Here is a 26074-nt window from a genome sequence, read left to right as displayed (position 1 = left end):
AAAAAAAAAAAAAACACGCAGCAATATGTATGTTGCAAACGCTTTAAAGGCGATTGCACATTAGCTCGGGACAGATGGTTTGAACCCGCCGAGATGGTTTGAAGACCTTCGCAGATACTCCCATTAACATACATCAAATGGAACGCCTGAGTTTTGAAAATCGACGAGCCATTAAGTGTAAATAACGTTTTGTTGGCATCTGCAGTGTCCCACATTGCGACATACTGCTCAATACACTACTTCATATTTTCTTTACAGCCATATTTTCTTTCAAGCAAGTTTTACGCGCCTTTGACTTCTTAACGAAATGCATATGAGGATAGTGATAGGAATAAGAAGTAAACACTCTTATCGTGATTTCGGTACACTGAGAGATTTTTCTACATCACTTTTATCCAAAATCAATTAAAATGATACAAAGTATATTAATATAGAAACGAATAACATGGAGGAATAGGAATAATTTCTACGCATCTGCATGCTCTTTTATAAATTCAAACGACCTAATTAGAAGTGAGTCCTGTCGTACTTATTAGATTACATTTATAAGATAACTGTAGTTTTCTAAAACATATTTTTAGTAAGGAACCATCCTTTGTTACTGGGAATATACAATAATTACGTCATTTGATATACTTGTTATAAAACTTAAATAAAATATAAATTATCGATAAATTACCAATAACATAATCCATGTGCAGAAAAATTATAATAATTCGGTACTTATTTTTAACAGTACAGTGAAAGTTTGGTGAGGCATTATTCTAATAATTTGTATTAGTCATTTAATATTTTTTCAAAGTTAGTCCTTATAATTGAACAGAAATAAAACCATTTTATAGACTTTTCAAATTTGTAAGGGAATAAAAGGGGATTACATTTCCTTAATCGTAATATAAATAATTTGAAAGAAACTTTCTAAAGCATAGAATAACAGATTTACCTGTAGAAAGAATATTTTAAGCTGAAAAAGGATTTCATTTGTTACAAATAGCTGAGACAAATCTTAATGCTCCTTACGCTTCAGAGTTCAACATATCATCTAACAACATTTTATCCCCCCTCCCATTCGCATTTTCTAAAGAAATAGCCTGAAGCAGTCAATGAAGAAGGAAACCTTTTACCAAACAATATGCCGCTACTGGAAGTTGACAAAAAGAACTACATTCTCTCATTTTGTGATTTCTTCAGCAGAAAAGCATAAGAAGAAATATACATGTCTAAAAATCCCAAGTAGCTGATGTTGAAATGATGCAGCATATATTGCAACAAAAAGCCAGAAATATTATTATAAATGTAAGTTTGTATGTTGAAGGGCATTCCTCTTCGTGTGCTTTCCCATTAATCTACAGTTTCTAATATAATTATTATTTCTGTTATATACTGTTATTATTGCTATTTATTTTATATTCTGTTGAGTGCAGTTTTATTTTTATGTGTTTCTTATTTTCCTGTATTTTAATTATGATAAAAGTTTTCGTTTCTCTTTGTAGTTTTGTTGTAGTCAGTATATTTTGTTTTGTTGTTTCAGGAGTTACATACTGTGGAGTATTGAATACTGTGGAGCATTGGAATTATGTTAATAGCATTCGAAGAATCAAAAGTAATATCTGTCAATTATCTATTGAACCTTCGCTGCATTTGGCGATCTTCCACCAAATTCAAGGGGGTATTTTTTAAGCTTGCGAAATTAAATATCTTGATTGTGTTAAAACGAATTTTCTACGAAGTTCGAGTATTCTCCTTCCCTTCGCTTCGTTTCACGGCGGAACGTTATAAGCAGTGCCAAAAGTCAAAAGCGAATCTGTTAAGCTTGGAAGTTTATATACATTTTTTGCTTTAACTTCGGCGAAAACTTTTGCAACTGCTTGAAACTCTGGCACTCCGAGTTTTCGATGGCAGATAAAGTTGCATTTTCCGGACGAAATCTGTAATTCTTATTTCTGTTTCAACGAAAATTTTACTGTAAGCCGTACTACTAGAGATATGTTGCGGATTTAGCTTAAGTTGTATTAATTTGATATAATTTGAAGCTGGAATTCAGATTTAATATATTTTTCTTCCCATTTGAATACTCAAGGGATTTATGAGAAATATAAAAAATGAAACAATATTTTAATAAAAAATCTGATGTAGACACCACAAGACTTCTTCTTTTTTCAGCCTATTCAATTATACACATTTTTTGCTGCATTTCGTTTAAACTGTTTCCTCGAATTTCATTAGAGATATATTTCTCATTCAATTAATTCATTTGTCATTCCGTGGCAAGGCAAAAGTGCATAATAACTCAAAACATCTTCATTAAAAATTGTAAAATACAGGAAAAAATAAACACCAAAAACAGTTAATTTTCTTTACAATTTAAATTAGAGTTTCTACGCAGAAAAGAGCAATTCCGCTAACGGGTAAGAAAGCGGGTTTATCGGTGCACAATTCTAAAAGTTTACTTTTGGTCTCACTCGGCAAAAAGACACTGAAAGTGCAGAAATAGACTAAATTCACATTCTACTAAGAGTTTCAAATTTAAACAAATGGCTGTTTCGTTAGGCTTAATAGCACTTAACAAACTTTTAAATTGTCGATAATTCTACAACTATTGCATGAAGATTACCTAAAGGCATAAAAACTTTAACCGGAGCATAAGAACAACGATATGCGATGATATGCGAATTATCGCTATGTCTTGTAAGTACCAGAGAGACTTTTTGTTAACTCAAGTTTAACAGGCTGCCCCAACTCTTCCTTCCAGAAAGCTAACTCTTTTGGGTTAAATTAAAGATAATGGATTTATGAAGTTTAAGTCTAGCTAACGGCTTCACATTTTAACTAGCTACAAGCTGACTCTGACCGAAGTCGGCGTAAAGAAGTGGCAAGAATAACTCAACGCCACAGTATTCTAATTGCTAGAGAATCAAAGTTAGCAACGTGGCCTTCAAGCATGCAGAACACACTCTGAGTTCACTCTGCCAAATCTTCCATTAAGTACTTCCTTCTTTCTACCTAATTGGTACATCGCGCGAGCTGGAAATTTGCATTCTGGCAGAGAAATGAAACGAGGCTTGGTGGGAAAGGGAGTTAACATAAAATAAAGGTCGTAAAATTAAAATGAAGTATATAGTTTTCCCCTCCAGATTTTAAATACTAAAAAGAGGTTTTCAACGACCTCATTAAGATTTAACTATATAAAAACTAAGAACCAACTTCTTACAATAACGTGAAATTTTAAGTGAACTTGATTAATTCTAATTTTGCATTATAAAGAGCTTGATCCGCTTCAAAGACATTATTTCAGCAGCTGAGTTCCTTCCACAAATTTGGAAGGAAAACGGCTTTAGCAGGAAAATTCAAAATATGATACATTGCTTCAATTTGCATTATCTCATTCTTATTTAAACATTTCATTCAAATTTAATGCACTATTATTCTACTCATGTATTCCATGAACAATATCTCTTCCCGATAGCTTTCCTGTAAACATGTACTGTACAGAGCGACACAGTGTCTTTTGTATAACTGCATAGCACAACCATCTTACCTGAAAACCGAGATGTTAATAGTTCCGACTCACTAGACCTCAAAGACAGCCCATTTTTAAAACTGCACCAAATATACTAACAAGAGCGTGCTTTAAACTTGAGTGTTGGCTGGAGAGCTTAACTTATGCAAGCAGCTAGCTTTTTCTTTTAATTTAACTTTCTGTTACTTCTGCTATCCTGGATAAAAACGTATCATTCATACAATAGAAGTTTATTTCTTATAAAATGTAAGTGTTAATTTACTTCAACACACACACACACACAGATATATGTATATATATATATATATCTGAGAATCCTTTTTACTTTTAGCATTTACAACACAAAATATAAAACAGACTACCTGAATAAAATATTTACAGTACATTAAATTAGAATATTCAGTTTGCATTTTACATGAAGATGCACAAGTTGTTTAGACGTTCTTAGCATTTCACTCACCTTTTCTCATATCAGTCTGTCAGACTAAAATCGAAATTTTGTTTCTGAACTAATTTTAAAATGAACAATCGCAATTTAAAGTGAGAGTTTTTTGCTTTTTAAAGCTCTACAGTAACCTTGCGTGAGGTAAAATTCAAAAGCGTCTAGCAGATAGTAGTTCTAGATATAAAATAAAACTGAAACTTCTTAAGGAGAAATTAAAATTTCATTTATTTATTTTATTTATTTATTTATTTATTTATTTATTTGCTTTTGAATTCCTGCCTTCTCTTCGGCCTGAAATGGTTCCATGTGGGACATACATCCGCTTGGCGAACTCGGAACCTTTGATGCGGCTGCGTCTCATCTTCTGCTGCGGCTTTCCGTTTTTTTGGCCAATAACGTCCTCTTGGCACCTTCTGTCGGCGTTGAGGACTTTCCTACGTCTCATATGTTCACTTATTCGGTCTTGAATCCAGCACTTCAGGCAATCGGGAACAATTTCAGCGGTCGAATTTGAGCCGCGGACACTTGTACTGGCTTTCCTCATCATCTGCGTCTTTCTCTTTCGGACGAGCACATACAATTTCTAATTCGTTTTTTCGATAGTGCTGCTTCTCATTTAATTCGAATTTTTCTGATTGCACCTTTTGAAACATATCTTTAAAAATGGGCATTTTGTTCCGGTCGTAATTCTAGACAAAATTATCCGTATTTACGGTAATTAACAAATTTCAGCATTGCACTACAAAAGATTGATGCTGTGATCCAATTTCATGGCATAAAACTGAAAAAAGACGCAATTACAATGGTCTAATCTTTGTCACATTCATCATTTTTATAATCTCAATAAGTGCGTATATTTAATTCTAGCGGTAAACCATTTGACATGAGAGACTGTTTACGAAGAAAGCAGTATGGTAAATTCCTTCCTAACCGACACCCATTTAATCGGCAGTATCAAAATAATGGCACATTTGAAATTATAGATTTAAATGCGACATTTATGCCTATGAGATAAACAAGTATGTACTGAGAGAACAATCTGAAGACTCAAATATTGAAAATATATGTGTCATCCTTCCGCCGTCCATGACATCAAGATTTTTCAAACTGGATTAATCAAGGATTTACCCAGAGCGTAAAGATGAAATATTCATCCCTTTTTATGCGTCCATGTGTAAACTTTGAAAATAGTATCCACGCTTTTAAGAAACAGTTCATTCTGAACGTCATACTTATACTATCTCTTTCCTGGAAAGGTATAAATACTTTAGTTGCTATTGGTAGTTTAGTCGCTATTAGTAAAACATTTGGCACGTGATCACGTTCGTAGATGATGAATCGTGGGACAAAGATTCTCTTTGTTTTATAACAAATCTGGTGTTTTTATCAGAAACTATCGAATTACTTTCATATTTGGAGAGGATTAGTATTAGTGAAAATAATGTGCAAGCTGAGATAGATGTAAACTTTCCTGTTCTTGTCTCAGTCTCTCAAGATAACAACGAAATAATCGGACAGATTCTGAGAAAGGAGGATGAGGCTAAAGAGTGGGAGGGATAATTTTGCTTTTTAACTAATAGTTTACAACTAATCCTTCTATAGCTGGATTATATACTATTGTGGTTGATCTCACGAAAGAACGTTGCAAATGAATATGGATTCGCAGCATTCAAAGGTTTGACAGCTCTGCTTGGTATAACACTCAAAAACTCTGAGGCGAAGAATTTTTAACGCAGGCGAAAACTAATTTCACATTTATGTGGTATATGTCTCTGCTGTGTCTTATATGTTTTCTTCGGTGTATTTTCTTGAAATCACGAATTTAATGAATTTTCTTCTTTTTTTTTAACATGTGGATAACTGAAAACCATTTTTGCCATTTTGTGGATAACTAAAAACTAAATTTAATAGAATTAAAGAAAGATGCAGAATGCACAGCCATTATATAGGAAAGTGTAAATCGCATGCAGTTAAAAGTGATACATTGTATCCGAGTATATCAAATACGCATTTGATTAGGGCTTCTACAGTACAGGAACACGCAGAACTGTATTGGAAAAACGCTTTTTAATGAGAGATAGTGTACTTTACCAAGCTATGGAAATTATACGTTAATGTCAGAATCCACTGTTCCAAAATACCTCAGATACTTTTCAGTTCCAAAGAAAATATGAAAACTTTTGTATAACTGTAAGAAAACTATAGCTCACTATTATTTATTTTAGCATGAGAAAATACGTCTTCACTGTAAAACCATTATATTTTCAGCTAACATAAATGTTATAAGCCAAAAACAAATTAAAAAAATTATGCAGTAAAGTAGTTCCGCATGATGTTTTAACAGCCTACGAGCAACACTAAACATCCCCTCTTTTTTATTTGAAAACATATAGACTCCCCGTTCACCGCATGTGTACAACACGGGGCTTACAAAAGAAAGTTAACCAAAAAAATTAAAATTTACATGCATAAATAAAACGAACAAAAGCAGAGAACAGCACTCTGGACTTCACGAAAACAGATAAGTTCAATGGCCAAGTAACTCCAAACATTTTCAAATCGTTCTGCAATCATAATCTAGGGTAATCAAATGTAGAGCATGAGAAAATCAAATGTTCCACATTCTGGGGAACTCTTTTTGAACATTCACATAAATTGTTTGATCTTAGATTAAAACGAAACAAGTAACTTGCAAATTTACCGTGACCAGTAAAAACTGAGAAACTTTAAAATTTATAGAGAGGAAAGACTGGGAATGCAGTGTATGGTAAACAGAAGGAAAGAACCCTTTGGTGACTTTTTGAATGTTTTGGTAAACATCCCTTTAAACGCAGTTTTTACAAAAACGGGTTGCTCTTGTAATACTGTCAAAGAAACAGACTAGTTGAAAGTGGAGAAGAGTAATTATGTTTTGAGTTTTATATGCAGAATAGGAGGCAGGAAAAGAATGACAACTGTGACAATCTAGAAGGTCTCTTCACACGAACCTACGGGGAAAACGCGAAACAACAATAAAGGGAAACGGGGATCACTAAGCCTCCAATGACCCCATAATCAGAACTTCATGGTAAAAGTTCTTACTGCATACTTCCAGCCAGCGAGTGGGCTGGAAATATACCGTGAAATGTCATACCGCTCCAATATCCTTTGGGAAGGACTGTAATACATAATCCTCGCCAGTTTCGTCTATGTTCAGTTAGCTAAGAAACATACAGTCTAATGTATTTCAAATTTCCAGTGGAATTGTATTTCTTAAGATACTGTATCGTATTCCTTTAAAACCATCATTCAAACATAATTTATTGACTTATTTAAGCGGTATTAAACATGATTTTCTTTTGTTTACCACTAGGCTTACATGTGTAAGTTATAGTACTAACAGAATAGTAAGTAGGCAAACACAAATGAATAATAGCACTGCAAAGGAGAGAAAAAAATGTAAAAATTTAAAGAAAAAATTATAAAATTAAGAAATGAAACAAGAAAAAGTATAAAAAGAATCTGAAGGTTTCAGATTATAACTGTTGCCCAAAAGGATTTGTTGAGGTTTTTTTTCGCTGTCGTTGAACTCGCACTCTGTAATCTCCTGTTACACTCACTCCTACTAACTCTTTTTTTGTCTGAATAATAATAATAACCTGAAAAGCAACAGCAATAACCTGAAAGGCAACATAATAACCTGAAAGGCAACAGCAAGTTTCTCTGAAACATTAATTTCTATTAGCAACTGCAGCGAAGAAAACCGCTCATTGGTCTCAGACCCTGCAAGAATTTTGAAGCCATCTCATAGCAAGATGTAAACATATTAACTCAACCTAGTAAACAAAACTTTCATTACTAAATTTGAACTGTCTGAAGTCTCTTTCTTGCTTAAGCAATAAAAGTATGGCCAACCTTGCCGTTCATCTTTCTTCCGTCTGAAAAAAAAAAAAAAAAAAAAAAAAAAAAATTGGTACTTTTCTAGAATAGCATCTGAATAGACACAAATGGTACAGTGCTCCTGTTAAATTATGTGGCAAAGAAAATACTAGAAGATTGCCGTCAAGAAAATTTGACAACTATAGTGTCTGCAGGTATTTTCCTTTATCGCAATATTACTCAAATTTTCAATATTGATGGGTGGAATAAGAGAGATAAAAAAAAAGAGCCTCGTAACTAATAATTCTGTAGCCCTGAATAATTCTGAAAATAAATATTTGAATTTTCCTGAGAAGCTTAATTTCCTTCAGTAAAAAACCGCGCCAAACCTTTGATTCGTAGGTAATAACTGGCACTATTGCTTGCCAATAAATCAATTTAAGAACATGTGTTTTAATTCCATAAATGTGATTTTAGATAAATTAAAGTTCTTTAAAGACTAGACAATAATAATTAAACAAGGCTAGATCTTTCCTTAAACTGTTAAGCGACTATTCGCTAAGTTTAACAGTATCAGTACGAATGGTGAATAGACCTCAACTGAAAAGAAGTATGAAGAGTTAGCCCTTCTTGTGCTTACAGATCGTCGCCAATACGCTTGGCTGCGACTCAGAATAGAAATTTAAAATTGAAACTAAGTAAAAGAATCAGCCAAAACTGCACATAGATATTTAACGCATAGTTGGCTCTTGGTCCTACCACCGACGTAGACTAACCGGCAATTAAGATGTAAAACAGCAAGCTTAAGTAGCAGAGAAACAATGTGGCCAAAAGGCAGAACCCACTCTATCTGAAGTAGCTCAGCTTAAATTATTAACTTTTTACACTACTTTGCATAATGCGGGAAACTGAAATCTGATTCTGGCAAAAACGCATAGGTTGAAAACAAGAGCTATAGAAAAGATTGCATCCAAAATAAAATAATTTGATGATTAAATTAAATAGAACATCACAAATATTTTTAGAAATTTTTAATAACGGTGATAATACCTTTTCACCTTTGCCTGAGAAATAGGAAATATGATGCTTCCACTACCTGAGACATGGAAAATATATGCTATGATTTCACTATGAGTTTTGTTATTATCGAAGACAACTCCTACAAACTCTACTTTAGAAAATTCTTCTATAGGAACATTCTGAAGTGATAAGCTTATTCTGAACCAGTATCTACCTTATTATTTACCATCATAACTTTACTTTTGAGCTTGCTGAAGTTAAATGTATAAAGTTAATACCACTGAAAAACAGTATTAAGTATATCTTGAGACAAAGAACAGGCATCAGCAAAACATTCGCATTGAACAATTAAAAGCAAATCATTCCCCAAAGCAATTTTAAAACAGTTTTGAAGAGCATATAATTTACACAAAAGAACATTAATTATGCAATGTTTCTACAAAAATGTTTCAGAGATTTATCCTTGAGAATAGCCGGCCAACGAGCTGCCTAGCGGTAAAGTCTCTGAACATTAGCAGTTTGGTCTGAGGTTCGAATCCCACGAACGGCTGGCTGCATAAGCATTTCCCTGATCTTACCCATACGTAACGTGTATACGAGCCAATTTTTCTTAGACAGTCCCCCAATAAGGTATCCGTCCTCAGGCAGGTGACAGGTGACAGGTGAAGGAAGACGGGGACGCCTGGCGTATAACATAGGTAAACAGGCATATGTCCCACGTCCTCCACTATCTCGAAGAAGCAACTCGCTGGAGCCCCGTAATGTTTACATGGCCATACAGGGGCTAGATGTGAAGTAGATTTTACATAGGACGTTGTTAATAACACAAAGTAATTTAAAAAGAATATAAAGGATAGCATTAAAACACTAAAACACACATATAAGCTGAAACACATAGACATACAAAATTAAACGTAAAAGCATAAAAACACACTCATAATTACGTAATATAAAGACATAAAAACACACACGAGAATACACATCATGACACATAGAATACATAAATGCACATATTGCACATAGAAGAAACATATGAGACATAGTAAGGTATGCGTAAAGCAGAAGCGCTGTGCGGAAATATGCTCAGTACCCGTAATACATAATGCACATACTTTCATTAGGGGCTTCTGTTGCATGATTTACATATTTCGTTGCATACACTACATTCGTGCATTGTACGGATATTATATATTTCGATTTACGATAACACATCATTCCATTGGGTGCACAGTACTTTACACAGATAAACATGTCAGTAACATTATTTCTGCACGTTGCTGGCTATTGAAAGCAGATGATTACATGATTACCACATAAATTGAATGTGGCGCTTACAGAATGTGTATATACTGCGAATACCTAATCGTTGAGTACATTGTCTACAGTACCATGCTATTGTGGCTCGCAAATGTCTTGCCCTAGGGCGTTGATTTGCTGTACAACTGCGCAGATACTCCTTATAGCTGACGGGTGTTTGATTATGAAACGATAGTAAAGTGTTCTATCATTCGTTGGATGTGGTAAGTGGTGGTTTGTTGTTAGACCGCAGTCAAATAGGTAGTGCTCGGGAGAACCTAGCATGCCACAGACACAATTGTCAGATGTTGAGATGCCATGACGCATAAAATAAGATGGAAATGGGCCATGACCCGTTATGTACTGTGTCAGTGGGGCTATTGTTATAAGACGTTCCGTGTCTACCTTTGGTAGGAAGTTATACGTCCTTCTCCCTGTGTCACCACTATTCCATTCTTCTTGCCACTTTTCTTTACAGATATTACGCAGAGTTTTCTTGAGGTGTGAGACGGGGGTAGGGCTCTTATAGTTTGAGCGTGGATGTTGTTGGCAACCTCATTAGCCAGTCGGTCTGCAACGTCATTCCCTTCGTTGTCGAAGTGTCCTTTCACCCATACCATGTTAAAGCGGGCTTGATGATTATTGCGTAAAAGTTGTTGTATATCTATGATGATGGGTGAAGTGTGGTGATGATCCCTGAGTGCGTGTAGCACGTCCGTGAAGAAAGTCGCATTGGTAAGGGAAAGGTTGAGGGCATGTCGTAGCGCATTCAATATTGCTAGTGCCTCTGCTTGGAAGATACTATTGCTGTTAGTGAGATGTCCTTTCCATTCCTTTACTAGCGTGCCATGTTCGTAGTGAGCAAACGCGCAGCCCACTCCCTGATCATGTTGATGATCACTGATGATCATTTTGATCCATCAGTGAACAGTTGTGTAATCGCAGGGAAAGTGTGTTGTCTGGAGTGCGATTGCTGATGTTGGATTTTGACATGAATCCCTCTAAATTTGATGGCAGGGTGGATGTGTTGCACACTGCCAGGGAGTTCATAGTCCGTCCTTAGGCAGATAGCCTTCGAGTGCTTTACTATAACCAAATCAAACAAGAAATCACTTGAGGATATCCCTTTCCTAAAATAGGCCCACCAGTGGCCGAGCGGTAAAATCGCTGAACACTGGTAGTTCAGTCCAAGGTTCGAATCCCGTGAACGGGCTGGGATGCGTGGTTTTCCCCATTTGTAACGTGTATACGAGCCAGTTTCCCTTAGAAAGTCCTCCACGAAGGCATCCCGCCCCTTAGGCAGATAGCCCTAGTCTGCTTTGCCGTATTCTCAATACACCACCACAAGCTTTCCCAAACTATTTTCTTTCATAACATAACCTAGAGAAAGCTCTACAATGTATATCTAGAAACATCAAAATCGTGAAAAACATTTTCCGTGACCTTGCTTTACTATGGAATATCAGCTAAGAAGTGCATCTTCAGCTGAACGCTGATCTGCAAGCCATATTAATACGCCTCCAAAATATTTGCGTTTCTTCGCTAATTCAGCCTGCTTACATAAAGTTTTCCAAGCCATGACTCCCATGACAAATAGCTGATACAACTGATATTTTCCCAATTAGAGCGCTTAACTTCAGTAGTTTTAGGAAGAGCGTAATTCTAGCTTACTTCCACTCCGCTGGAAAATCTAGACAGGCATTAAATAATTTATATAAGATAGATGGAAAAACATCGTGAGATTCCGAATGGTTTCATTTCTCATGAGCTTTTCATTTTTTAAAAGGTTTCTAAACATGAAATTCAGGCAAAAATATCAATAATAATCTCGCGTGGAGGCAATGGGAAAGGGCAGTCGTGATGACAATCTTCTCTACAAGCGAAAGGATATCAGACATTCTGTCAGTGTCATAGTTGTGACAATATTCCATCAATTAACAGTATATGATTCCTCAGGAATTCTTCAGTGTTCCCCTTTTTGTGACTGTGAAGAACAGATGCGAAGAAATCATATAAAATCGTGTACTGCACGTAATGGTATCAGTTTTACAACACAGAACCATAAACAAGCAAAATGGCTTACGTCCCAAAAAGCCAGACATTCGTAAATAAATACTACTTAAACGTATATGAGTTAAAATGCTCATGTTTAGCTTCGCCACAAATAATTCTCAGATAGTTTCGTGTACTATGTGCGATATTTTTACCGAAGAAAATCCGCTTTTTCCACCTGCACCGTAGCATACAGTGTTACGCCAGACATGACAAAACAAGTTTGTCGGGTAGAAGAAGTTTGAAGATTTCTAAGTCATTTCTTTTTAAAGGAGAGAAAGCTCGATGCAAAAGGATCCCCGAAAAAGCTTTTTAAGTCTCTCCGAAAGGAAAATGATGAAACAATGCCCCGCGCCACTAACAAGATGACTCGAAGGTTGCAAATCTCATTTCTGTATTTCGCCATTTTTATTTCTTTTTTATTCACATTTCCAGAAACTAAAGAAACTGGACGCAAAATTAATTTTCAGTATGTCGCAATCTTATTTTGTGAAAAATATAAAATTAGGCATTTGTGATATTATTAATACAAGAAGCGTAATATGGTAGTCTACAAAGTCAGTAAATGGCGCAATTCCGCTATATTTCTTCCGTCTAATATGCCATTTAGAAGAAAATAGAAATACCAGTTTCTAAAGAATACTTAATAACGTAATAACTTACGAAATTAAGCTTGACATCTGTAGACTTATATTAATACTGTCTGCCCTATCGTGGCATACATAATGTAATCTACGTAATATGATTTCTGTAGTAATCTGTTTTGTTTATTTAGAATCCAAAATAAAGTGTGTGTTTTTTTTTTAACATACAGTAGGGATACTTGATCCCGCTATTCTAGGCGATTTAAGGACAAATTAAATGCCATGAAGATATAATTACTATAATATGCACTGCAGCAAATTTTGCATAAAATGAAACTCATGCAGTAACATAGATGCAAATCTACATAGCTGATAGAATTTTAATGAAATGCATTAATGTAGATGAAGAAATCACTACTGGATTCTCAATGAAGAGGAAAGTTGTTCATTACCTGAGTCAAACACAATGCAAACTTGAATAACACGATGAAAATTTCCGTAAACTAATATATTACATCATAAATGATATAAACGAAATTCTAATGAAAATATCTGCGGGGTAGTATTTTCATCACGATTTAAAGATCCACTTATTATTTTTAACAATTCTGTTGTAACTGTTTTTATTTTAAAAGCAAAATACTACCTTAAATTAACGGTTTTTGTGATTTTAATGTTACATTTATTCATAAAATTGTGTGTATAATTTTTTATTGTCTTCCGATTTAAGATTTGAGGGAAAATGTTTTCAAGTCTGCTTTCTGGTCAATTAAATCTCTAAAGTAAACAGAATGATAAGTTTTTTAATATTATTTGTTAAATTAAGCAGATATTTAATAAAATATTTATCGTATCGGTGTATAACTCGCATCTATAATTTCAAGCTACATTTTTTAATTTTTAGGTACATTCGCCGTATAACTCACAGCCAATTCTTCATGAAGAAACTTCAAAGATACATGTGCAATGCTCTTATCTTTTGAGGTCATTTTGTAGAGACATTAGGATTTTTTGGAAGCAAGAGAGATTTAAAAATTAGCAACGCCTTCGCCAGGAATCAAACTGCGGACCTCTGGAATACGCGCCCAGCGTGCAGACCACCACACCACGATGGCATGCTAGGAATACAAACTGTAAATATAAATCCATGCTATTTTATTTTAGATATAAATGAGATAATATGCTTACAATAGTTATAAACACCCGAGAGGTAAGAAAATGCATATAAATTATAAACATATCAATCAACGGTACTGTTCCATGAAACCATCATTTGAACCGGTAAGAAATAAATCTTATTAACCATAAAGAACTGAATTTAAAACTTTCTTATGATAAAAACCAATAAACAAAATGAATAACAAATACCCTTAATTAGATATGTGCAGTCAAAATTTGGGAATAATTGATATAAGTTTAATTAATTAGAAATACTTTGATCCACTACACAATATCAAAAACAGATTTCGTTTCAACTTAAGAATATCATTCGGAAATTTTAAGAGTACTAAAACATACGTCTATCAGTCAAAAATATTAAATTTAACTCATTCAGCTAATGTTTTTTTCATGGTACTTTATATATGCGATAAAAATGATAGTAATAATATGTTTTGAAACGGATGTATAAACTTGAGTTAAAGTTTTTATATGTTTAGCACATTAAAAGTTCTATGTATTTTATTTGTTTACAGAAGTAAAAGACGAAAGTTTCGTGTAGAATTAGTATTCAGCTACGAAAGGAAATTTCGAGAAAGCTTTTATAAGGATTCAGGAAAAAAGGATAAAAACCCAGTCTTCAAGATTTCCAAATACGTAGTTTTGAACGAGTCCCTTCACGTCTATGTCAACACCGGAATGGAAGGTATTGAATTTAAACAGGCCAGCTATAGACAACGCTCCCAATATAAAGAACATGCATCTCAGTGAAAAAGCTACCAAAGACGTGATACGCCAATAAATCATATCCAGCGACAGGTATAATGTGCTTCACTCTCTCTACATTAACTATACCCGACGCAGCTGAATGTTTGAGATAAAAAAGCTCAGAATAATGTAAGGGAATGGTTTATATTTTTCTGAAATTTTCTGAGAGAGCTCTTTAGAATGGTAAGATTCAGAAGGGTTTGGAAAATGTATGTTCAAGCTGTAACGTCGAATTAGATATAGCATTTTTAGTGATTATTGCACTAGAAATAGTTGCGTTATTAAGCAAAATTTGAACAATATTGACAGCTGTATGTAAGTTTTGCCCTGTTTCCCAAAGCAAAGCGCTGTTATGAACCTTTTGTAAAAGAGAATATTATTAGAAGCAATTATCATCAATTTATCTGGCACACGTTGTTCAATATATACGAAACTTAAAACTGACCACCCAAAATACTCTGCAAAATGCACGAAATCTGAAATAACCCAAAGATAATCAAGAATGGCATGATGAAATAACAGTTTATTAATGACTGAAATTATATAATACATAACTTTGCTTCGTCAGAAAGTCTGAGAAATGGTGAGGGTATTGGGGGGCTTATAATATTGGGATAAGTTGTCACTGATTATTTTAGTTGAAGATACAGAAAGGTGTGCAGAAAGGCGGAGGATACTTTCGTCCATTTCGTGGTCTCCTTCCATCAGGCAAGAAGGTTACTAAAGTCTTGGTAATTTCTGTTATCATCTCCTTCAAGTCGAAGGTTAATGTTCTGCTGAGTAATATAACTTATTTTGCTGACGTATAATTATTTATAGGAAATCAAAGCATTTGCTTAAATCTATACATTCTTTCAAAATAAAACATTGATCATTATAAAATATCATTTATTCAATTCTTGCAAAATGTAAAAATCGCTTTCGAATTGCTTCACGCTAATATGCGTTGATTTAGGCAATTAGAATTACATTAATCTTATTACTATTGCGCTGGATTACTTCAGATTGCCATTAGAACTTCCAAAGCAGACGGCAAATAATATTCCTTGTGGTTTCTCCGAAATTCGAACCACGGATTCACCAATTGGCAAAAAGATCGTCTTCGCTACGAAGACATAAACGATACATATATAAACACTAGCAAAACAGTTTTTCTTTCTCTCTTGGCTGACTTCGGGCTTGCACGAATATGTGGAGCTGCGGCGCTTGCATATCACACACTTATGAAGTGTCGTCGTTCTTTTGGATGGAAAAGAAGGAGCTGCCTAAAAATTGCACAAATTAACTTAAAATGATTGGGTGGAGATTTAATCTATATTAGAGAGTCATCCTAATGTAACTTGCATAGATGTAATGTGTTTTTCGCATGAAGAATCTGTTACCATTTTTGTCATCAGTTCATCTCTTCGTGTTAGTCAGCTTGTGATGAACAGAAGAATGTGTTTAAAAGAAATATCTGCACGTGGTGTAAAGCTCCATCTGCAATATGTGGGATTTAACATAAAAATATTTCCAGTAAGCAAAGTGTGCGATGTGAATATATTAGAAATTCATGTTCTATCTTCAACAAACGGCTCCATCTTGTCATTCTTCCGTTTATTCCGTATTCGTGTTCTTCTGTTTCTAGTGTTCGTCTGTTTCCAGTGTTCTTGTATTTGTGTGCTATTTTTGTGACTTGAATATCTATCCGATATTAAATATTAATAATTAATTCAATAAAGTAAGATTAAGCAAACAAGTTGTTCTCTGAAGACCTTTTGACATGTTTATGAGTAAGTGAAGTACTTTATTACTCTTTCAAAGCTCAATGTACTACCTATCGTTTTTCAAGCCAACAAATATTGGACACGAGTAAATTGATTAAATACTTGTAGGTATCTGGGTTAAGATAGATTGTCACACCGCAACACCACAGTGGTTATTTCCTGCCAGCTCTAAGAGTTGTAATTATTTTGCTCTGCGGTCTCTCGCTGCCGACACTTTAAATCTGATGAGGTGGTTAAGTTATCGAATGCCAGCTTTTAATATAGCATTTACTTGTATTAGAAGCCAACTCAATAACTTACGAGCCGCGTCAGATTTAAAGTCACTGCGTTAAATTTAATTTTGACCGCCAGGCGTTAAATTTAAGTACGGCCTTGACTAATATCCGGCGTGAAATTTAAGGTTGAGTATTCTCTTAATCACCAAGAGTTGTAGTTATTGTAGCACATGACCGTGACCTTATGTTCGAAGATCAGCTTAAATAATAAGGTTATTATAGCTTTTTTGTCAATTATCACAGGTATAGTGATTTACGTATGTTAGAACTATAGGACTGAAATAGCATTACCAGATCAAATGTAACACCCTATAATGTTTTCAGTCAGCCTGATTCTAATAATTTTCAGAAGTAATATTTAAATGTTTACTTGAGAAATTTGAAACCAAAATACACTCATGTTAATAAATTAAGGATAATTCGGTGTCACGCGGAAACCGAACTCTAAAATAAATATAATACCTTTAAAATCACTACACGCATCTTCAAGAATCATATGCAAATTTCAGGAAGTAACCAGATGACACCGATGGTACGTCACAATGACGAGAGTGTAAGAGAGTGATATATAAGGAATACAGGCAAAGAAGTAAAACTGGTCTCAGGCGCTTTATAAGCATTTCAGTGCAAAACCGAATAGTTATGACACAAAGTACGCATTTGGATGATTTTTTATGTGGTAGAATTATCGTCCGTCTGGAATGTGGGCGTACCCAACTGGAAGTATCAGGTGAACTTGGAATTGCCCAGAGTGTCATCTCCAGGCTTTGGTAACGATTCCAAGATGATGGTAATGTGAGTAGACGTTACAACACAGGTCGCCCCAGAGTTACAACGCCGAATGAGGATCGGTATTTGGCAGTTACTGCCAAAAGAAACAGGCGGAGCACAGCCTCAGACCTGTCTCGTCAGCTCTCTTCAGCCAATGGTACGACAATTTCAAGGCAGACCGTGTACAGACGCTCAGGGCAGATTGGTCTATATGCTCGTAGACCTGTCAGCTGCATTCCACTTACTGCAACTCACTGTCGCCTGCGGTTAGCCTGGAGTAGAGAGCATGCATTGTGGACACCGCAACAGTGGGCTTGTGTGATGTTTTCCGACGAGTCCAGGTTTAGCTTGCAGTCTGATTCTCTCCGGACTTTCATATGGAGAGCTCCAGCTATCCGTTACCACCAAGAAAACATCATTGAACGACACCGTTACGGTTGCGCAGGAGTGCTCGTTTGGGGTGCAATTATTCTGGATTCCAGAACTGACCTGATTGTGCAAATGGGAACCATAACAAGCCAAATCTATCGGGACGTCATTCTGGAACAACATTTACGTTTGTTTCGGGGAGCCATGGGCGCACAATTTGTGTTTATGCATGACAACGCCCGTCCTCACCGTGCAAACATCGTAAGCGAATGCCTTCAGTCGGAGGATATCACACGTATGGACTGGCCAGCATTCTCACCGGACTTGAATCCAGTAGATCACGTGTGGGACATGCTTGGCCGACGAGTTGCAGCCCGTCATCCTCCTCCTACATGTCTACCGGAACTTCGGAGAGCATTGCTTTTTGAGTGGTGTAATATCCCCCAAGATCAGATAGATAATTTGATACTCAGCATGGCTAGGCGTTGTACGGACTGTATTGAATCGTCTGGGAGACATACAATGTATTAACAATCATACCAACCATTGGTATTTTGTAAATAATTGGTTTTTTGTAAATAATTTTTTTTGTAATTTGCTCCAGGGAGAAAACATCGGTAATTTTTTTAATAATATCAAACATATAGCATCTTTTTCTGCTCTTTACCTTTTGCTTAATAAATAAGCTTTACAAATAAGTCAAATTTGTTTTGCTTCTAACTCTTCCTTTGCCTGATTTTGCATTATCCTTAATTTATATGGACATGAGTTTAGCATACCCGTTCACTATGGTAAAATATTGATGCCGATATCTGCTTTGAAACATGACATATTATTTGCTGATTGGAGATTAGATTTCTATATAACAATAAATATTTGATGTCGTATGCCAAATGTGAAAATATTCTCTTCCTAAAACATAATAAAGGTATAATAATTTTCTTTTACAGACACTAAATAAGAAAATTTGTGTCTCAGATTCAAATAAATACAGTATAGCAATTACAAAAATTGAAACAAGGCTTCATTACAAACATCGGGAGGGGGGAAATGGTATAAGACAAATTGATTACTATCGTTTTTCAGAAACAAATTATGTTTAAGAAAAAAAAAGCGTTATTAATATTAACTAAACTATTTAAGAAAAAGACAAGAGTTTGTTGTTTTTTTAAAGATATTTAAAATTAAATCATCTGCAGGTAATATGAAAACTCCTTCATTTAAAAGGCGGTAATCATTTGAGAGCCACATGAATTTTGAAAATAAAGCGCTATTGCCGCATTTAATATTTAGTTCCTCAAAAGCATATTTACATTTAAATCTCACAAAAGAGGAAGTTAAATCTATTGGTCAAAATGTTAGTGTTGGAATCTTCAATAGGTTTCATTTAAAATGAATATTTTAATCAAAATAGAAATGAGTACGAATTCAACAGTGTCTTTTTTAATGAAAATGAGCAACCCGACGGTAAAAGTATCAATCACTTCGAGCGTTTTCAGTACCATTTTAACACTCTTTAAAAAATATCAGAAATAAGTCACTCATGTTATGTTAATAGTATACAAATTATCTAAATAAAATACTGTAATTTGCTTTGATTATTTGCGTATGTAAGTAAGTATGCCCGAAAGAGATTGATAGGGATTCTTCGAGATCAGCTTATGTCACATTAAACAAAACAAAACTTCCTCTGGAATAAAAATATAACACATTTACAAAGAAACTTTATATCCTCAAAGAAAATTCCATGGATTAAATTCTTAGTGTTCGTGCAGTGTTAATAATATTCTTTGACATTTAGAACAAAGCTCCTACTAGCAGTCCACTAGATAATAGAGCAAAGACCTTCAAAAGAGAAACAAGCTCAAGTTTCCCAGAATTTAAACTTCGTTTAAAAATCACTCTTTACAAATTATGCCAGGCTGGCAGTGTTCAGCATGTATCCGCCCTCATCCAATACCTGACGATAGAGGCAACATCGATTACACCTCCCACTCTCTCTTCTTCCCTACCAGAAAACTTTCCTTTCCCCTAGATGGCTCTGCTCCCGAAACGCCCCTCACGGCTAGAAGCAGAGCCCAAACAAGCACCAAAGGAATGCGTGAGTTTGAGTTTAGACTTCGTAGCCTTTCTCGACGAATAATGTGCATTGCCAGTCTTATCACGTAGAGTGCGAAGTGCTTCTGTGAGCCCAAACTAGTTCGCTACTTGGAAGAGGCACTAAAAAGGATTATGTATGCTCATTGCAGCTCTAGCAATGATTCTTCTTTCAAATTCAAGAAGCAAATGATCACCGAAGAATGCACTATTGATTAAGTTTACAGAATTGTATGAGAAATTAAATATTGAAATGAAGAACTGTAACAAACTTTCGAAATGTAATGTGTATGTTGGAAAGTTTCCCCGTTGAAAAGTGACGAAAAAAGCTTCTGTTAAGGTGAGTAACTTTGCTTGGAAAAAAAATCTGCTCGTTGAAAAAAAATCGCAATTTTAGAGTCGTCTTTTTTTTTTTTTTTTTTTTTTTTTTTCAAGTTAAACTTATTAGTTTAATACAACGTTTGAATTTTTAATGAAGATGATAACAAATATTGTTTACATTATTAAGTAAGTTTGAATAATTTTATTAGAAATAGATTGAACTGCTCACTTTTAAAATATATGATATTGTCGGAACAATTAAACAGGTGACGTAGCAATTTTGTAAGTCCGCTTTTCCCGTCTTCAATATTTAAAATGTATTATTAAGCTTAATATTAAAGATACAGATGGAGCTATTCTTAGCGAAGAATACCTGATTATGGTAGTTTAGAGATGATTTTATTTCATTACCTATTAATATAAAAATTAACCAGATATATAAATTCTTATGATAATATCTGCATTACGTATGATATAAAAAGTTATCTTAACGATATATATTTATCAGAGTATTAACTCTAACTACTGGAAAATTTTCAATATCTATTTAGAATGGACCGTATTCACTAAGTATGAAATATAGATAGATTTTTGTGTAAATAAACTTTTACCATTTTCTTCAATAATATACTTATATTTTTACAGCCATTCTGGTTAACCGAGGGCTGAGTAGATTTGAGATTATATTTTCGGCGTAGTCCGTCCACACCCTTTTAATTCGCGCACCACTTGCAGAGTCATTAGGTGATTTGAAGCAGGAAATGCGAAAAATATGCAGTACGCTAACCGGGATTCGAACATCGATTGTCTTGATTGTTAGCCGGACGTGCTGTTCAGTTACAACACGAAGGCATGAGGCAAGAAAATACCTAATAACATTAATTTAAATGTTCTTGCAGGTTTACTAAATAGTATCAATATGAGATATGCCAAGTTCTAATTAATCATATATCTTATTTTTTGTAGGTTATTTGGAATAATATTTTATTTATGCAGCATTTAATTTTTTATATTTTATTAAATTTTAGTATTTGTTTTAATCTAGTGCTCTTGTTCTTGCTGATTAGGCATTTAACTACATTATGACATTAAGAATTATGGATATGCTACATTATGGATTTATTAGTCATATAATCGTCTGTTACCCATGTTACGCATTCTGAAGGACCTGAAATGCCTAGTGCACACCTCAATGAATGACTGATAATACATCCTTAAAAGGGAGTTAAGACAACACGTATACAATCAAGACTTGCAGAACAGTTAAACTGCCGCCTTTTGCTGATAGTAAACGACAGTATTCGCTAACCATTCACAATCGTCTCGATGGTAATTTAATAGTGATATAAAATTAATACATGCTTAAAAATTTATTTCAAATGAATTTTTAAAACAGATACTTTGGGGCTTCTATAATTAAGACACAATAACACGCCGAATAAATACTAATTCAGAAGTCAAACAACAAAAATCAGCGTACAAAATTTTGTAAATTAACGCTGATTTTTGTTGTTTGACTTCTGAATCAGATACTTTGGGTTAAAATATTCGGTCAATCTTTGGATTATGGTAACTTGGCGATTTTGGGCGAAAATTTGGCGACCCACCCTGCTACAGCATTCTGCTAGTTTTTTTTTTTTTTTCGGGGGGGGGACGCCATTTTTTTTCACGAAGTAAACGCATTTTTTTTTATTTTTTTTTTATTATTATTATTACATTTTTTTCCAACAATCTTCTAGCCGAATTACGCTTATGCTAGAACTTTTATGGAACAAAAGGGCTTAATCATGACGAAGATTAGGTGCGAAACTAGGAGAAAGTGCAGAATCGCCCACTGCTTGCCGCATTTTTAAGAATGGCACATACACGGTATCCATGTACACGTCGACCTATTTTCACTTAAAAAAAACATCCCAGAATTGCACAAAAATGGCATTGCACACACTCTTGACTTTATCCATGTACACTACTAAAGTCCTACCTAGTAACCTTTATCGTCTTACCAAAATGTCGCCAAACTACCTGTTATCATATTCCAAAGATTAGCCGAATATTCTACAAATATGTAGCGTACAATTGCTAATGCAAAATAACTATGTATGTGTTGACCTACTTTTATTTATTTATTTATTTGACATCTGGTTATCCAACATAAGTGCTCCTTTTGACATCTGGTTATCCAACATAAGTGCTCCTTTTCGGAGAATATATTGAACAAAAGATGATAACATTGTAGGGAATCTTAGGATTTAAGAAAGCAAGAAATATAGGTGAATCTTTATATTTTGCCTCATTGTAAGAGCAATAAGTTGGATCAAGAAACCCATTCGACTAATCCCAAATGGAGATGAGCTGTCGTACACTGTCTTTTAGATCAGGTGAATAGGAAGCATTATAAAGCAACAAATGAACTCACCGAAGTTCGAAATACTGATCTTCTTTCTAGTGGGATAACAGGTACAATATAAAAGACCTACGGGGTACTGTGAGTATTCCATATTCAGCTTTTAAACAATTTTCATCGAAAAACTAACTAATTCAGATGCACTGTAACTGCAGTCAATTTCTAACTGTTAATTGCATATGCTGCTAAATTAACGGTTATTTAACCTGTTATTTATATATGTCTTTCAACTTATAGATGCAGTTCAAATTCGCTGTAAGGCATTGGTTTGGGACATTATAAAATAATAACGGTCTTTACTCAAAGTTCCCCTCTTAAACCTGGAGCTGATATAATTTTTATGTTTGAAAGCATAAAATGCTTAAATTTCCCAACCGATAATAAATAGAGGGTACTGATTTAAGAGATTTCATATGATTTACTACTTCCATTTTCTTTAACAAGCATACACGCAATTTTGTTAACTAGGAAGCTGCAGTGAAAAATAACCATGAATTCATTAATTTCCGGTTGTTTAAATCTTGTTATGTTTACTGCATTTGCCATTACAGGCTGTTTTGTTTAGTGATAATTTGCAGAATTGTACAGGAATTCGATATATTTACAGTACTAAAAATAAGTAGAGTCTATGTTCAACTTAAAGTGAGAATAAATCCGTTCCTTTGGCGCAACCACCAAATGTATCGATAGAACTGGTGCTGGATGTTTTTGATGTGATGCAGGGAAAAGGTTAGTCAAAAACATGTTTGCATTTCGTTAGCTTTCGTGGATAGCTTTTAAGACTTGTTCGTATATCCAGCCATCAAATGGACAGCGGTTTAGGAGTTGCATCAGCCGTCTCAACAAATAACATACTAAAGCTGCATAAAAATAATTAGTTTTTGAAATAATGTTATAACATTACTAGTATTCGTCTGTCCCTACTTTTATGACTTAAGAAAGAATAAAAATATTGATTTTGAAAATCTCTTTATATGCTATAAAGATTTCGCACAATTATGTAAATCTGTGATGAAATTTATTGACGGTGAGCGCTGGGCAGTGGGAATCAGTGTATGATAGTTGCATTTTATTACCATCATTATTTGGTCTATTTTACTAATTTGTTGTTACCATTGTTTGTGTTTGTTGTTCGCGTTTTAATTTTCTTCTTGTATGTTTTTGTCTTTGGTGTCTGCTCTTGTCTAAATGTTTGCATTTGTTCTTTTTCTTCACTTTTATGTTTATAATTATTATTAACACATAATTATTCTCATTTAGATATTTTATGTTTAATTTTTTTCTTTGTTGAAATGGGCGTGGCCTGTCATGACCATAAGACCAACTTGTTTGGTTAGGCGGGTCGGGCTGCGCCCGCTATTAATACTGATTGCTAGTATTCGTAGAATCTTCAATGAGAACGGATGTAGGAGGAGATAATGGAGTACATTATGAATAAGAACTCATTACTTTGAAAACGGACTACATTATAACGTAGGAGTCATAATTGCATGCGTATTTCACTAAATTATGATATTTCTGCATAGTAGCATGAATGGGAAACGCTAACTAATGCTGCTGTAGGAATAGATTTAGGCCATCTTCTCTTCTCTTAGAAAAAAATCGATTAAAATGTTGTATGCAAGAGTAGGGTATTGGAATCTTGTTTACTTACTGTACGGTCCTGATTGGTGGTGGACAAGTTTCACGATCATTTCATCTACTCGAAAAACCTCACATTTCATCATCGACTGCTTGATCATAATTCCTTCTCGAACACGAAGATAAATCTCTAGTGTGAGGAATTCTTTTGAAACAGCAGTGATAATCGTAAAGTTGAAGGCGACGGAAAAGAAGGCTTATGTCGTGATTCTACCTTCATCATCAACACCTGAAGCTTTTACTATTATTTGCAAATTTATGAAAATACTTTTACTACGAGAGGCCTAATCTTTCGTTAGAGCAACAGAATGCTAATTTCGGAATTCCTATCCGTATTTGCGTTTGTTCGGAATTTTTTGCGAGCCGTCCAGGAGGTAGAGTGGTTAGGGAAGCCAACTGCGATTCCGAAGAGCCGGGGTTTGAATCTCGGAGAAGGCATAGATATAAATGATCTGTTCCCTCATAGGAGGTAACGGTAGCCGCCTATTAGGTGCCTCCATAATAAAATGACCACCACTCCTGGCTTTACTAGTCACGAAAGCCTAAAAAGTAGAAAATCACTTTTTAAATTTATTTATGACAAATGCAGGGGTTTATCTGTTTAAAAATAATTTGTGAAGGGCTTATGGCTGGAATTCGTATTACGCATGAAGTAAACATGAATCTAATATTTCGACGGGATTCAAAACGAAGTCGACTTAGCAGTGTTCAGCTGTTCTATTCATTCGCCCATTAGGTTGGTCCGAAAGCGTTCGAATTTATAATGTTACGGGCATACGGGTTTGTAATGGATTGAATGCACACAGAAAAGATGAAAGAATGATTAACTTTATTTTCTAGAAAAAATAAATCGATTCACCGCTCTGGAACTTTTTACACAGACGTACTAGTACAGCTCTTGTCAGTATGGCACAGAACAATTAGTAGTTATCACTTCAAACTACTAAAACCTTCGAATAATCCAGACACCTCAAAAGCAAAAACTCGCACGATGATCTCTAAATATTCTAAACTATCGAGCTCAAACTTAAAACTGATACCAATACTAATATTGAGTTTTCGCTGGTTTATTATGCGAAGCGCGATGTTACCAGCTCAGTTGAAGTTCTGCGTTTAACGACGCTTAACTCTACATGATTCATGACAGTGTGATGATCCGTGAGGACGCAAGTAAGGAGCTTGAGATTAAAAACTGATGCTCTGTCCGATCCTATATAAGCTTTTCTCCGTCCGCGAGAAAAATCTCCAGTAGCTTTGATGTCTGGAAATCACTGAAGGCAAACAGAGTTGCAACTACTTAAGGCCGGGTATAGTTACATCGGAATAGTTGCAGTTACTCAGGATCCAGCCTAAATGTCGCCAAATGTCGCCAAGTTTAGCAACTTTTAACGATTTCTTGCTAAATTTGGCGGCAAAATTTGGTCACCAAAACCATCGCCATCTTGCCTCTATCTCGCTCATTTACCTCAATATTAAATGGATTTAACCGTGTTCCTCTATTTTTCAGCCGATGTTTCACTTTCTAAGGCTTTTCATACTTATATAAGAGATTCTACAATGAACGTATATTTCACTAAAATTATTTACATGTATACAAACTTAATACCAGTGATAATACGAGTAGATTTAGCTGATTGAAGCTGATTTTTATGCATATTCTATTAGTGACTTCATATTTAGATATCGATTATAACAATGTAAGGATATGTTTGTTTAATTAACATTTTTT

The 26074-nt window shown here is 34.6% G+C and overlaps 1 protein-coding gene across 1 annotated transcript in view; it reads left to right on the top strand.

Annotated features, from left to right (window-relative positions):
• The first annotated feature begins 20028 nt into the window (after window positions 1–20028).
• The window catches only part of LOC118188251 (tyrosine-protein phosphatase Lar-like), a 1537039-nt gene continuing 1530993 nt past the window's right edge, over window positions 20029–26074 (top strand). The window contains exon 1 of the mRNA XM_085815767.1: window positions 20029–20319. The gene's annotated coding sequence lies outside the window, so the exon portion shown is untranslated. The remainder of the gene's footprint in view (window positions 20320–26074) is intronic.

This window comes from Stegodyphus dumicola, chromosome 4, assembly GCF_044657685.1.
Source record: "Stegodyphus dumicola isolate Sdum_Otavi_A_Nest chromosome 4, ASM4465768v1".
NCBI classification, from domain to species: domain Eukaryota; kingdom Metazoa; phylum Arthropoda; class Arachnida; order Araneae; family Eresidae; genus Stegodyphus; species Stegodyphus dumicola.
Note: the sequence above shows the minus strand (reverse complement) of the source record. Positions and strands in the feature narration are given on the sequence as shown.